At 40.7% G+C, this 15,667-nt stretch overlaps 1 pseudogene; it reads right to left on the bottom strand.

Annotated features, from left to right (window-relative positions):
• Window positions 1–202: 202 nt before the first annotated feature.
• On the bottom strand, window positions 203–1,349 carry LOC123862959 (syntaxin-6-like; annotated as a pseudogene).
• Window positions 1,350–15,667: the final 14,318 nt, after the last annotated feature.

The raw sequence follows: 15,667 nt of genomic DNA, 5'->3' as shown, positions 1-15,667 counted from the left end.
TTTTGCCACGTATCTGCAGCTTCCAGGATTATAGTTCTTTTGTTGTTGTTGTTTTCTTGTTTGCTTTATTTTTGAGAGGGAAGATTTTTTTTTATTAATTGAAGTTAAATTTATAAACTTTTTGTCATTAAGTTAAAGATGCAGAGCAAGAAGTTCTGTTTGATGGAGCAGGAGAGCCATGGGATGATAAAGTGAAGTCAGTTCATGTCCTATCCTCCTCGGTACCCGAATCTCCAGTGAGGTTACAGAGCCATATCTGTTTCATGCTCCCATTCCTCACAACACTCCAAGAATCCGCTCGGAAGAATCTGTATACTGCCAGTTCCTCCAGCTCCCCTCCGATGGGCTGGGACTCATTCTTCAGCACCCCAGTGCTCCCAGAGACCAGCTCCAACAGCTCATCCTTCTGTTCCAGATAGCCTGCTGCTCCTCGATGAAATGGGAGTTGGCTAACTGGACCTCGTGGTCCAGGCGTCCTTATTTCTCTGTCATCCGGCACTCCAGCTCTGACAACCACTGTCCCCTAGCAGTGCCTGTCTAGTTTTTCGTTCAGTGAACGCCCGCACAGATGAAGCTGACATCTGATCCTTCATGTCCCTGACAACTTGCCAAGTACTTGGGACAAAGGTTTTTCTTATACTTAATTCAGTTGTATCGAGGTTGAATTTTCTAGCATTTGCTTCAACTATGCTGATGATCTCGTCAAGGTCCTCTAGATCCCACTCTATTTATTTATTTATTTATTTAAATTAACATATGATGTATTATTTGTTTCAGGGGTACAGGTCTGTGATTCATCAGTCTTACATAATACACAGCACTCCCCACAACACATACCCTCCCCAATGTCCATCACCCAGCCACCCCATCCCTCCCACTCCCCACCACTCCAGCAACCCTCAGTTTGTTTCCTAAGATTAAGAGTGTCTTATGGTTTGTCTCCCTCTCTGGTTTCTTCTTGTTTCATTTTTCCCTCCCTTTCCCCATGATCCTCTGCCTTGTTTCTCAAATTCCACATATCAGTGAGATCATATGATAATTGTCTGTCTCTGATTGACTTATTTCACTTAGCATAATATCCTCTGGTTCCAACCACGTCATTGCAAATGGCAAGATTTCATTTTTTTTGATGCCTGCGTAATATTCCATTGTATATATATACCACTAGATCCCACTCCATACTCCCAGAGGTTGTTTCTCAGCTCATTGGTGGTCCAGTCGATTTCTTCCCTCCTTGCTAAGGAGGGGTCCTGGAGGAGCTCTGTCCATCTCTGAAATAATCCCTGGGTGGTGTTGACTGCTTTCTGTACCTCACCTTTCACCACAAAGAAGGGGTCCTCCACAGACATGGCCTCCCAACCCCAGGCTGCCTCATGCCAACTCTGCTCACAGGGCACCTGCACCCTCCCAGCCTCCCTCTGCTGACCCCATGGGCCTGCCACAGCCAGGGCCGCTTCCTTATCCTGGGGAACCCAGAGCAGCTGGTGCACATGGAACCGCTGTGGGTCCAGCACTCGATCACTCTGCAGACCGAATCCCAGACTCCGATGCCGGCCCCCTTGCCCGCCTCTTCCCCTGCCAGGACTATAGTTCTTAAGCATAAAAGAAGCACAAGTGATAGAAGATGGCACGCTCAACTCTTCAGATAGAAAGAATCCCATTTAAACAAATTTTATTCACCCGAGGCCTTCTGCTGGACCTGGTCCAGTTCTTAAACTGGATGCAGACCTACTCCAGCCATAACCACAAATAATTCCTAGCATGGCAACGGTTGGAATTTTCCACTCAGAAACCTGGGAATTGAGATCCAAAGGACTAGAAGCTTGGTTCCTGGCAGAACTGTCTGGCAGCTCACTTGGCTCTGGGAAGAATCCTCTGCCAGCTCAATCTGACCTGCCCTGTAAAGGAGAGCCAATTGGATTGGGAGCTCGGTGCAGAGGGCAGAGCTCAGAACTGAGAGGAACTTACCTATGACCCTCAGAAATGGCAAGAAAAATAGTGAACTCAAAGGCGTCAAGGGGTACCATGCCTGTGTTTCTCACTGACCCCCAAACGCCGCCAGAAGACTGCCTCAGATCTTGTCACTGTATCAAATCTGTTGAAGAACAAAAATTTGGTGTCACCTGGAGTTTGAGTTGCTGCACGAGGGTGTCAAAGACAATAACCAACCACAAACTGAGAGGGCAGAAATCCAGAAATGCATTGCATATAGCCAGCCAAAAAAGCTTTAAGACTAAAAAAACAAAACCAATTACCACTACTCCTAAGAAGATAAACTTTGTGAATGATGAAATATTGATAAAGCTTTTGTAGATACACAAAAGGAACTTGCACATTTCTCAACAGCTGATTCCTCAGCAGAGTCATGAAAATGTTGATGAAGCAATTAATGGCTCAGTTGTGATACACTGGTGATACATCAAATATTTCAAAAAGACCAATAAATTAAATGTTTTATATAGTTTTATTTTTAAAAATTTTGTTAATATACAGGCTTTGGCACATCTAAAAAAAAGTTTTATTTATTTATTTTAGAGAGAGAGAGAGAGAGGAGAGAGGGGCAGAGGGAGAGGGAAAGGAAAGAGAGAGAGAATCTCAAGCAGACTCCCCAATGAGCTTGGAGCCCAATGCAGCGCTTGATTCCCATGACCCTGAGATCATGACCCGAGGTGAAATCAAGAGTCAGAAGCTTAACTGACTGAGCCACCCAGATGCCCTGGCATTGGTACATTTTTAAAACTAACTACATACACAGACCTTTTTTATAATCTAGGAAAGTGGAATGTCAGAAGTCATTAAAATGTGATAAACTTAAAGCATTAAAACAGAAGGCACTTCACAAAATCTGTTCACTGTAACAGCAGATATATCCTCATGTACATCCTTCACTTTATAAGTGGAGTGAATGTGTGTCTGGATCGGAGGACCCACAAATATGGACAGTTTCATGGAAGTAAAAAAATATAAGATAAATGAATAATGAGCCCTTGGCCAATTTTTTTTTTGGTTTTTGATGACCTTAAGTCTACTTTAACTTTTCTCTCATTAAGAGGGAAAAAAACAGAAGGATTCAGAATTGGAAGAAAAGGTGAAATCCCAGAATGTAATTACTTGTAGGTGGGGGGATTGGTGGGTATTAAATCACTTTTTCCCCTGGAAAAAAACAAAAACAAAAATTCAGCTGAGTTACATTGAAACCTGATTGACTTACCCAACAATCCCTGAACAGGGTAGCATCCTACCTAATAAATAGACAGGCTCTCTCCAAGGAGCTCTACAAAATGGAAGGCTTTTATAGGAAGGAGGGCAGAACAAGGAGCTTATTAGCAAAAGAAAAAAAAAGATTATTTCAGGCATGGTTACCTTCCCTTGGTGGGGAAGGCTGGGGTCTTATCAGGCAGATGACCTTACTAATGCTGACCAGGAAATGCCAGACTGGTTTAAAATTCCACTCCTGGGACAGGTTGAAACTTTAATTAAGTCTTGGTTTGCTATCCTGGGGGCAAATGACTCCACCTTGGGCCTATTATTTCTTTTGTCTTTCAACATTTGTAAGAGTGATAAATGCACAAGGTAGACATTCAAATCTAAGAAAAGGTATGCAACCAGGAGTAATTAAAAGTAAACCTCCCTCCTAGAATTTCCCTTCCTTGCTCTCCTGAGATGGATTCATTATTTCTCGCCCCTTTCTTCCTTTGTTTATGCCCTTATTTTGTTGGGATACATCCCACTACTATGAAATGTGTGTTTATGCTGCCCTCAAGTTGTATTGGTAATTGAGCTGGGTCTAGAATTCTAGAATTTTTAAGGCTTGGTGTTTGGCTTCTAGCCCTCAGGGTTGCTGATGATGGTCTGATATTCCTTTCTTTGCAGGTGACATTTCCTGCTGTTACAGTATATAGTTTCACACCAGAAGCTTTTTAGATTGCGTCTGGATGCCTAGTTCTGAGACCTGACTATCTGTGACTAGTTGTGGGTCTTTTTTAATTTAGTCTATGCAGCCTTTCTTTGGAGGGTCTTTCCAACTGAAGATTGTATCTCCAGCCACCTTCACGAATTATCCTAGCCCTTCATATCAACCATGAATAGTCAATGACTAACCACCAGACATCTCTGCAAAATCAACAGCAAAATTGATGAAGGACCAAGATGAACAAACAGAAAAAAACAGATATAATTCAGGGAACCGAAAGTTTTAAAGTGCTGACTGGTCTCTTAAGTTCGTGACTACCAAAACCTCAAGGGGCCCAGCATGCTATTCAGTAACTGTCCTTTTCCTTATTCTACTCACTCCCCTCCTCCCCTAGACAATGATTTTATATTTTTATCTCTCTTTTCAGACTTCCAGTGTGGCCTCCCCCATCCTCATCTGCAGCTGACTACCTTGATTTCCCTGAGAATTAGAAGAGTCAGAAGAGAATTCCCATGAGCTCCCAGCATCGGATCTACCCAACTACCTGATCCTCTATCTTCCTCTTGCTATTAAGTCATCATCCCTGCTCTTAGATCAGCCAGCTCCTTCCCCTGTGCCCTGGATCCCATTCCTTCTCTCCATCCTAGGGACACAGCTTCACCACTGCCTCCCCTCTATCCTGCGTCATTTCCCCCTCTCTACTGTATCATTCCCATCAGCGTGCAAACAGGCAGGTATTTCCACACCTTAAAACACAACAAATAATCCTCTACTTTCCCCTCCAGGTACTGCCTTTCTCTCCTCTGCCCTTTGCAGGTGAACTTGAAAAACTTGTCTAAGCTAGTTGCCTCTGATTCTTCATCTCCCATCTGTCTTTTTTTTTTTTAAGATTATTTATTTATTTGTTTATTTGACAGAGAGAGACAGCAAGAGAGGGAACACAAGTGGGGGGGTGGGGGAGGGAGAAGCAGGCTTCCTGCCAAGCAGGGAGCCTGATGCGGGGCTCGATCCCAGGACCCTGGGATCATGACCTGAGCCGAAGGCAGATGCTTAACGACTGAGCCACCCAGGCACCCCCATCTCCCATTCTGTCTCAATCAAAGATTTTGCTCTCACTGTTCTGTCAAAATAAATCTTGTCAAGTTCAACAATGATCTCCTTATAACTAAATCTAATGTCCGATTCTCAGGTCCCATCTTATATTTGGACGCAGGCAATCATTCCTTCTTTGAACACTGTCGTCACTTGGCTTCAAGGACTCGCATTCTCCTGGTTGATCTCGGACCTCACCGGCAGTTCCTCCTCACTCTCCGTAGCTCATTCACCCTCCAATGTCTACCCTCTTAATCTTGGAGTCTCCAGACTAAGTTCTCGAACTCTTATTTACACTCTTCATGAACTTCTTTTTGAAGACCAACTATATCCAGTATCTACAGCCCTAACTTCTCTCCCCTGATCTCGACTCATGCATTTAACTGCCTATTTAATATCTCTTTTTGGATGTCAAATAGACACCTCATGTTCAGCAAGTCCAACATTGAGCTCCCCATCTCATCATCCCTCTTCCCAAATGGTTCCTCCCAAATTCCTCCTTCCTGTCACAGAAAACAGTGATCAGCTTTCCTAGTACTCAACCTAAGAACGTGAGAATCCTCTATTTTCCTCACATGACACATCTCATACATTATATATTATATAATATAGCCATTTTATATCCAGAATATGACATCTAATAATCACCTCCACCTACTACACTCATTTCTCACCTGGGCCTTCTAGAATAATATCCTAACTAGAATAACCACTTCTTTCCAGTTTGCCTGGTACTTTCTTGATTTTCTCACTGCAAGTTCAGTCTCAGGAAACTCCCTCAGCCCCAGGGCAAACCAGGATAATTTTTCATCCTACTTCTACCTGGGTTCTGCTTCTTCCATGGCCTCCCTACAGTCTATTTTCAGAGGGATAAGCTGATTCTCTTGAAAAGCAAATTTTATCATGTCACTTCTCTGCTCAAAACCCTCCCCATGCCACTCAGAGAGAAAGCTGTTGCTTTCAGTGACCTCTGAAACGTCAGGATCCACAGGCTTGAAAGCAAAGATGGAGAGTTCCATTTTGATCAGGTCAGTATGGAAGTACTTGTGGCAGCGTCCAGAAATGGAGGGAAAATTGAGAACATATTCTGTTTGTAAAACAAGAGCAGATGGTTATGGAAAAAGTTGTAAGTAAGAATTCTAGAAAATTAAAAATATTTGTTAAATTGAAAAAAATACAATAGTAGGATTGAAAGACAAAATTTCATAATCTATATTTGGGGATACTAATGATAAATAAATGTCATATACATGTAGTTTGCTTATATAGTATTTCAAATCCAAAATATAAAAGTTGTATAAATATATATCTTTGTAACACGATGTCCTAAACTCCCAGAATCTTCAGTGTGCCTCTTCCCAAACCAAGGACATATGACTCCCCAAATCAGGATCAGAAGTCAGCATTGGTGTAACACTGACATCCTAACCAAGGACCATTCAAATTTCCCCAACTATTCAACAGCGTCTCTCTCCTGTTTGGTTCATGCTTTTCACTTAATAATCACATGTCTTTTGTCTCCTTCAGTCTAGAACAATTCTTTAGCCTCTCCTTGTCCTTACAACCTTAAAAGTTTTAAAGAGTACAAACCTTTCATTCTGCAGGATGTTGCTTGGTGTGGTTTCCTCAGGACAGGACTCAGACATGCATTCTTGGGAGGAATATACAGAAGTGATGCTGTTCTCTTCCCAATTCATCACATCGGGGAACTCCTGATACTGACTTGTTTGACCACTGGTGATGTTAATCTTGATTGCTTGGTTTATTTGATGTCTGCTAGGTTTGTCCACATTACATTATCATTTTTCTCTTTGTAATTGATAAGTATGTTGTGAAAAGATACTCTCAAACTATGGCAATATCCTCATCCCACTAAACCTACATTCATTTGACTTAGTATCCATTGATGATTCTTGTCTGAATTAATCACCATTATGCTGGTTGTTTGTTCTTCTTTCTCATTCATGATTTTATTTATTTAGGTCCTTTCTCTTTTCTTTTTGGTAAGTCTGACTAAGGGTTTATCAATTTTATTAATTTTTTCAGAGAACCAGCTCCTGGTTTCATTGATCTGTTCTATTGTTTTTTAGCTTCTGTATCATTTATTTCTGTTCTAATCTTTATTATTTCTGTCCTTCTGCTGGCTTTAGGCTTCGTTTGTTCTTTTTCTAGCTTGTTTAGGTATAAGACTAGGTTGTTTATTTGAGATTTTTCTTGCTACTTGAGGTAGGCTTGTATTATTATATACCAGCCTCTTAGGAATGCTTTTGCTGCATTCCCAAAGGTTTTGGACTGTTGTGTTTTCATTTTCATTTGTTTCCATGTATTCTTTTTTAAATTTCTTCTTTGATCCTGGTTGACCCATTCATTGTTTAGTAGCGTATTGTTTAATCTCCATGTATTTGTGGTCTTTCCAGACTTTTTCTTGTGGTTGACCTCAAGTTTCATAGTGTTGTGGTCAGAAAATATGCTTTTATAATCTCAATCTTTTTGTATTTGTTGAGGCCTGATTTGTGACCCAGTATGTGATCTATTCTGGAGAGTGTCCCATGTGCACTTGAAAAGAATGTGTATTCTGCTGCTTTAGGATGGAACGTTCTGAATATATCTGTTTAAGTCCATCCGGTCCAGTGTGTCATTCAAAGCCATTGTTTCCTTGTTGATTTTCTGTTTAGATGATCTGTCGTCCATTGATGTAAGTGGGATATTAAAGTCCCCTATTATTATTGTATTATTATCAATGAACTCAAAAAACTTTGTTTGTTATCAATTGTTTTATATATTTGGGTGCTCCCATGTTGGGGGCATAAATATTTACAATTGTTAGATCTTCTTGTTGGATAGACCCCTTAATTATGATATACTGTCCTTCTTCATCTCTTGTTACAGTCTTTGGTTCAAAGTCTAGTTTGTCTGATGTAAGAACGACTACTCCACTTTGTTTTGACATCCATTTGCATGATAAATGTTTCTCCAGCCATTCACTTTCAATCTGCAGATGTCTGTAGGTCTAAAATGAGTCTCTTGTAGGCAGCATAGAGATGGGTCTTGTTTGGGAATATGCATTTTTAAAATTCACTTCTTTAACATTGTTTTTTAATCCTTCTGGAATTTTTTTCTTTACAGTATGAGGCAGGAATCTTTCTCAGTCTTTTTGCAAGTATAGCAATCAATTGTATTGTTGAAGAGTTTGTCCTTTCTTCTGCTTTAATCACAATTCCTTTGGCTGTGGTTTGTGTAAGGACTCAACTCAAGAATGCGAGGACAGTTCATGACTCATATTGGCACTATAACAGGAAAGTCAAGAAACTGGGGATCCTCTACATCTTTCAAGAGCCAAGTAGTTTGTCATCTTTCATGGGCCACAGGATTTACTCATCACTGCTTCTCTCTGCCTCCTCCTTCTTATAAGCAGCTTCCTCTGCTTGCACATGTGCCTCATGGCTACCAACCTCAATCTGTCTGATTTGACCACTGGACTGCACACCATTATTGACTATGGGGTCTCTACAATGCCCATTTGAAAGGGATAATCTGCTTGACTCAGTCCAGGCTATAGATAGGTTCATCTTGGGTCTGGGGGTTCTATCTCTGGTCCAATTACCTTGGGTCAGGGCAGGGAGCAAAGTTAGAATAGTTCCTGGGGAGACCCCCTCAGCTGTAGATAAGATGAAGCAGTTTCTTTAAGAAGGATGAGTCATATGGAGGACACAGAACCTATCTACTAAATCTATAGTCATACATTAAGTTCTCATAAGGCAAGTTTTTTAAAAATCAAGTTATAGGGGCACCTAGGTGGTGTAGTTGGTTAAGAGTCTGACTCTTGGTTTCGGCTTAGGTCACGATCTCAGGGTCCTGGGATCAAGCCCTGCATCAGGCTCCCTGCTCAGTGTGGAGTCTGCTTAAGAGTCTCTCTTCTCTCTTCCTCTGCTCCTCCCCCACAAACAAATAAAATCTTTTAAGATTTTTTTTTTAAATTTATTTAGCAGAGAGAGAGAGCACAACAGGAGGAGCAGCAGAGGCAGATGGAGAAAGAAGCAGGCTCCCTGCTGAGCAAGGAGTCCAATGCAAGGCTCAATCCCAGGACCCTGAGATCATGACCCAAGCCAAAGGCAGATGCTCAACCGACTGAGCCACCCAGATGCCTCAATAAAATCTTTTAAAAAATCAATTTATAGATTTTAAGAAGTGAGGACATTTGGTAAAGGTTTTGTGAATCTGAAAATTAAGGATTAGTTTGAGTTCATGGATCATCATTGAGAAACACTGACTTAAGTCCAGCACTTTAACTTCTCAGATGAGTAAACTGAGGGCCAGAGAGGACAAAGGATTTGTCCTGGTCCACATGGCTTGTCACTGGCAGACCTGGTATGAGAACCAGGGTTGGCAGTACAGTGAGGCAAACAAAGCACCGAGGATGTACAATTTAAGGAGGCCCTTGCTCTCAGAGTCATGCTAGTGCCTGAGGTGCCTCCCTGGCCTCACCCTAGGCCCCAGCCCCGATTAGAACTCTAGGATCCTGCCTACCAGGAAGGACAGATCAATCACATCTGATTTGAAGGGTTTAAGTGAGGGGGACTTATGGAGAATTTTCCTGCATTGCTCTCTTCAGGGAGAAGTTCCTGAGGAAGACTGGTTAACCTGGTTTCCCCAAGGTGAAGGATCTGATCATTTGGGGTGGCTGCTCACTGGAGAAGCCTGAAATATCCTCTATACCCAGAGCATCGAGGGCCCCCCAAGTCTGGGCACAGAGTTCCTTGCCTGGGCTATCTTTAGCTGGTTGCTGAGGGTTGCAGCATTTCTGAGACCTGATGATGGATACTTCTCTCTTCCCCCTTTCATAAAAATAGGACTTCAGTCCAACCAGTCTTATAGGATCTGTTCTTGCAGAAATGGAACATGTAGGGTTTGGGTTTCTCTTGTCTCCTGTCTGGTATCTGCTTCCTTTGTGCAGAATTGCTTACTAAGAATTTTACCACAGGAAGATTTTAAGAAAGTTAGTGCTGGCTTTGTTGTTGGTCAAGGCAAAAAATCACCAAGAAGGTCAGCAAGACAAAGAAGAAATAAAGGAGAGAAGATCAAAAGAAAAATGCCCTGAATCACTTTGTGACCCTTTCTCTGCTCCCGCCTGCTCCCACGCACAATCTTTTCCCACCTGGACTTCTGCTTTTCTCTCACCCTGATTTGGTGTACTCTCAACAAGGCAGCCAGAGGGATTTATTAAAATATGAACCAGGCAAGAAAATGAACTAAAAGGCATTCAGGTTGAAAAGGAAATGAAACTATCTCTATTTGCAGATGACATGATCTTGTATTCAGAAAATCCTAAGATATCCACTAAAAAACTGTTAGAACTAATTAATGAGGTCACTGAAATGATAAGATACCAGTTATAAAATCAATTGCATTTTTATACACTTGTAGTGAGCAATCCAAAAATGAAATTATGAAAACTATTTATAAGAGCAACAAGAATTTATTCAACAAGAATAAAGCACTTAGGAATAAATTTAACAAAGGAAATGCAAAACTTATATTCTGAAAACTACAAAAAATAGTTGAAAGAAATTAAAGATCTACATAAATGGAAAACATCCCATGCTCTTAATACAGAAGACTGAATATTAGTAAGATCACAATACTCTCCAAATTCATCTATAGATTTAATGCAGTCTCTATCAAAATCCCAAATGATTTCTTTGTAGAAATTCACAATTGATCCTAAAATTCATATGGGAATTCAAGAGACCTAGAATAGCCAAAACAATCTTGATAAAAGAAGAAAAAGTTGGAGGACCCACACTTTCCAGTTTCAAAACTACAAAGGAGCAATAATCAAGACAGTGTGGTACTGGCATAAGGATATACACATTTATATGGAGTAGAAGTGGGAATTCAGAAATAAATCCATATATCTCTGGTTCATTAATTAAGGATGCCAAGATCATTCAATAAGAAAAGAATAGTCTTTTTTTTTTTTAAAGATTTTATTTATTTATTTGAGAGAGAGAGAATGAGAGACAGAGATCATGAGAGGGAGAAGCAGACTCCCCGCTGAGCAGGGAGCCCGATGCGGGACTCGATCCCGGGACTCCAGGATCATGACCTGAGCCGAAGGCAGTCGTTTAACCAACTGAGCCACCCAGGCGCCCCAAGAATAGTCTTTTCAACAAATGGTGTTGGGACAACTGGATAGCTACATGCCAAAGAATGAAGCTGGACCTCTTACCTTGCACCATGCTCAGAAATTAAATCAAAATGAATTAAAGACTTAAATGTAAAAGCCCAAATTCTTTATGTGTGTTTTTATAGCCTTGCCAAGACAAGGCCTCAAAAAGTTGGTTTAAAGGTGAGTTAGGGGCGCCTGGGTAGCTCAGTTAGTTAAGCGTCTGACTTCAACTCAGGTCATGATCTCAGGGTCCTGAAATCGAGCCCACATCGAGCCCTGCATTGGTCTCTGCACTCAGCAAGGAGTCTGCTGTCCCTCTGTGCCCGCCCCCCACTTATATACTCTCTCTCTCTAATAAATAAATAAAATCTTAAAAAAAAAAAGGAGGGGTGCCTGGGTGGCTCAGATAATTAAGCGTCTGCCTTTGGCTAAGGTCATGATCCCTGGGTCCTGGGATCGAGCTGGGCTCCTGGCTCATCGGGGAGTCTGCTTCTCCCTCTCCCTCTGCCTCTCCCCCTGCTCATGCTCTCTCCCTCTGTCTCAAATGAATAAATGAAATCTTAAAAAAAAAGACTCCAAGTTCCTCTCCATGGAAATCTTGAGTTTAAAAAAAGCCAAAACTCTTTAAAAAAATAGTTGTAAATCTTCATGACCTTGGATTTGGCAACTTATTCTTTGCTATGACACCAGAGGCATAAGCAACAAAAGAAAAAGATAAATTGCACTTCATCAAAATTAAAAATTAAAAGGACATCATCAAGAAAGCAAAAAGGCAAACCACAGAATGGGAGAAAATATTTGCAAATCTAGGATATATAAAGAACATTTGCAACTCAATAAAAAGACAAATAACCCAATTAAAAAATATGTGAAGTATCAGAATAGACATTTCTCTGAACAAGATAAATAAATGGCCACTAAGCACATGAAACGATGCTTAATATCATCAGTCATCAGGAAAATGCAAATCAAAACCACAGTGCAATAACACTTCACACCCACTATGATGACTAGTATAAAAATAAGATAAATGTTAGCAACCATGTGAAGAAAGAACCCTCATACATTGCTGGTGGGTGTGTAAAATGCAGCCACTTTAGGAAGACAGTCTGGCAGTTTCATAAAAATTTAAACGTAGCTACCAGCTGACCTGGCAGCTCCACTCCTAGGTATACACCAAACACAAATGAAAACATAAGCCCAAATAAAAACTTATATATGAATGTTCATAGAACCATTATTCATAATAGCCAAAAAGTGGCAATCCCATTTATACCAAACGTCCAGAATAAGCAAATATTATAGAGATAGAAAGTAGATGGGTGATTACTGTGGTTGGGGGTGAAGAATGGTGAAAAGATTAGGAGGTGACATCTGAAAGGAAGGGGTTGCTTTTTGGGATGATGAAGATGTTCTAGAATTGCCCTTGGTGATGGCTACACACCTCTGTGAATACACTATAAAGCAGTAAAGTACAATTTACTGAGTGAATTATATGGTATATAAATTATATCTCATTAAAGTCATCCACACCTACATCTATCTATCTATCTATATATATCTACAATCACATCCTGCCTCTGCCGAGCACCCTCCAAGGGCTCCCCATCTCGAGTCGGTTCAAAGCCCTTACAAAGTCCACCAGGATCTGGTCCCACACTACTTCACTGCTCTCACCTCCTGCTCTTCTGCCCCCTTTGCTATTCCTCTAAATAGACTGTTTTCTCCCAGATAATTGCAAGGCTCATTCCCTTCCTTTCTCCAGATCTCTGCTCAAATGCCACCTTCTTGATGAGACTTACTCTGATCATTCAATTAAAAATCACGGTTCTTATCACACTGCCTTGCTCTGTTTTTCGTTTCTATGGCACTAACCATCTTTCTAGTGGGGAGGACATTCAAAATATTTAACAACCCACACTATAGGTATAGAAATACAGAGTGCAGAATAGGGTATAGATCCTAGAGACCCCTGCTGGGCTGAGGATCAATCCTTTCGGATCATAGGAAGATGGCGGCAGGTGGTGTTCCTGGGAAGTCAGGAGACTAGGAGGCACTTGGGCTTGAGGGCAGATGTACAGAAATATTTCAACTGCTCTGGCTTACTACTATATACCTGATGAATATCAGCTGTGTTTGCATCATATTATATCAGTTTCTTATATTTACCATCAATGTCTCCCGTGCCAAATGTACCAGTTTGGCATACTGATTATTTTGCTTTAAAGTTACTTAAGAGGGTCACCTGGGTGGCTCAGTCAGTTAAACATCCAACTCTTGATTTTGGCTCAGGTGGTGATCTCAGGGTTGTGGGACAGGTTGGGCTCTGAGCTCAGTGGGGAGTCTGCTTGAGGATTCTCTCTCTCCCTCTCCCTGTGCCCAACCCCCCCACTTGTGTGTGCACATTCTCATTCTCTCTCTCTCAAAAAAAAAAGCAAATAAAAAAATAAAGTCATTTAAGAAATGGCAAGTGCAGGAAGAACGCTCTGACCCCTGCTTTGTCTCTAGAAAGCAGAAAATAAATCTCCCACATGAAAGGTACCCTCCCTTCACCAGCAGGTGTAGAGACATCCTTATCATCAGAGACAGGGAATTTAGGGCTGAAGAGGCCTATATAAACAAACTTGTTACTTTTACTAATTTATTAAGCCAGCCCAAAATCTGCTTACAATTCCTTGCTAATTAAAGCTCCCAAATATAAGTTTTCTTTGTCCTGTTAATTCCTCTCTAAATTTATGTTTCTTTGTCTAAAAATTATAAAAGCTGCCTGCCTTGGTCATTTCTTTAGGTCTCAATTTCATGATTGGGCCTCTGTGTGCATGTAATTAAACTTTGTTCTTTTTTCCTGTTAATCAGTCTCATGTTAATTTAATTCTTAGACCAGCTAGAAGAAGCTTGAAGGGTGGAGTAAAAGACCTTGGTCAGAGCTCTTTTGGAGAAACCATGTGGGCAAAAGTTCGATTGGAGTGCATTTAAGAGAGAATGGGAAGGAGACAAAGAGGAGTCAGGAAACAGAAAACTTTTTTTTTTTAAGAGTTTTTCTGTGAAGGAGAACACAGGGTAATTGGGCTTCCATCTTCCTGCTAGGCTGGGATCTGTTTGAATCCCAAGCTCCAGTCTGGGGTCTGTTTCCTGCTCCTAGATCCTTGCTGGCTTTGGTCTGCTGGCGCCAGGACCTGCCCACCTGGCTGTCGACCTCCTTCTGCCACCCCCTCTGTTCTTCTGGCTTTAGAGATGGGCTGTAGTATAGAACTGGGAAGTGGTATCAAGAGGTGTTTTTAGAATTAATGCTTTATCATTTTTTCTGTCAGTTAAATATTTTTTTATTTTTTGATCAAAGTTTTTCTTTGGAGATTATAGTAGATCCACATGCAGTTGTAAAGAATAACACAGAAAGACTCCGTGTACCCTTTTCCCAGTTTCTCCAAATGGTAACATCTTACATACTATGGAAGAGTATCTTAACCAGGAGGTTGACATTGACCGTCGGGAGACAAAGCATTTTTGCCACCACAAAGATCCCTGCTATTGCCCATTAAGAGTGACACCCCATCCTTAACCTCTGGCAGCCACCAATCTGTTACCCATTTCTAGACTTTTGTAATTTCGAGAATGTTATATAAATGGAATTGTAGAGTACGGAAACTTTTGGGATTGGCTTTTTCCCACTCAGTGTAATTCTCTGGAGATTCATCCAGGTTGTTGCTTGTATCAAAAGGTCATTTCTTTTTATTGCTGAGTAGGACTCCATGGTATTGCTATACCACAGTTTGTTTGTTTTTTAAACCATTTATCTGTTGAAGAATATCTGGGCTGTGTCCAGTTTTTGGCTTTTACAAATAAAGCTGTTATAAACATTTGTGCACAGGTTTTTTTTTTTTTTTTAAATGTGTGTGTGTGAACATAAGTTTTCATTTCTCTAGGATAAATTCCTAGGAGTACAAATGCTGGGCCATATGGTAGCTGTACGTTTCGTTTTTAAAGACCTTGTGAACTGTTTTCCAGAATGTCTACACCACTGGCAATGCATGGGTAATCTAGTTTCTCCACATTCTTGCCAGTATTTGGTGCGTCACCGCTTTTTATTTTCACTATTCTGATAGATACATGGTAGTATCTTATTGTGGTTTTAATTTGCATTACCTTAATGGTGAACCTTGTAGAACGTCTTTTCATGTGCTCATTTGTCTTCTGTATATCTTTTTTAGTGAAATGTCCTTCACATGGTTTTCCTACTTTCTAATTGGATTGTTTACATTTTTTACTGTTAATTTTGAGAGTCTGAAAAAATATATTATTGCTCTTAGTCTCTTGTTGGCTATGCGATTTGCAAGTATTTTCTCCCACCATACAGCTTGTCTTCTTATCCTCTTCACAGTCTTTTACAGTGCAAAAATTTTACAGTTTGATGATGCCCAATATATTGATTTTTTGTTTTTTGGATTATACTTTTGGTGTCAAGTCTGAGAACTCTCTGCCTTGATCTTGAAGAT

Source organism: Mirounga angustirostris, unplaced genomic scaffold (assembly GCF_029215605.1).
Source record: "Mirounga angustirostris isolate CCGP_5_RB_7025 unplaced genomic scaffold, mMirAng1.0.hap1 SCAF_1, whole genome shotgun sequence".
In the NCBI taxonomy this organism is placed as follows: Eukaryota; Metazoa; Chordata; class Mammalia; order Carnivora; family Phocidae; genus Mirounga; species Mirounga angustirostris.
The sequence above is the reverse complement of the archived record's forward strand: the minus strand, read 5'-3'. Positions and strand labels throughout refer to the sequence as shown.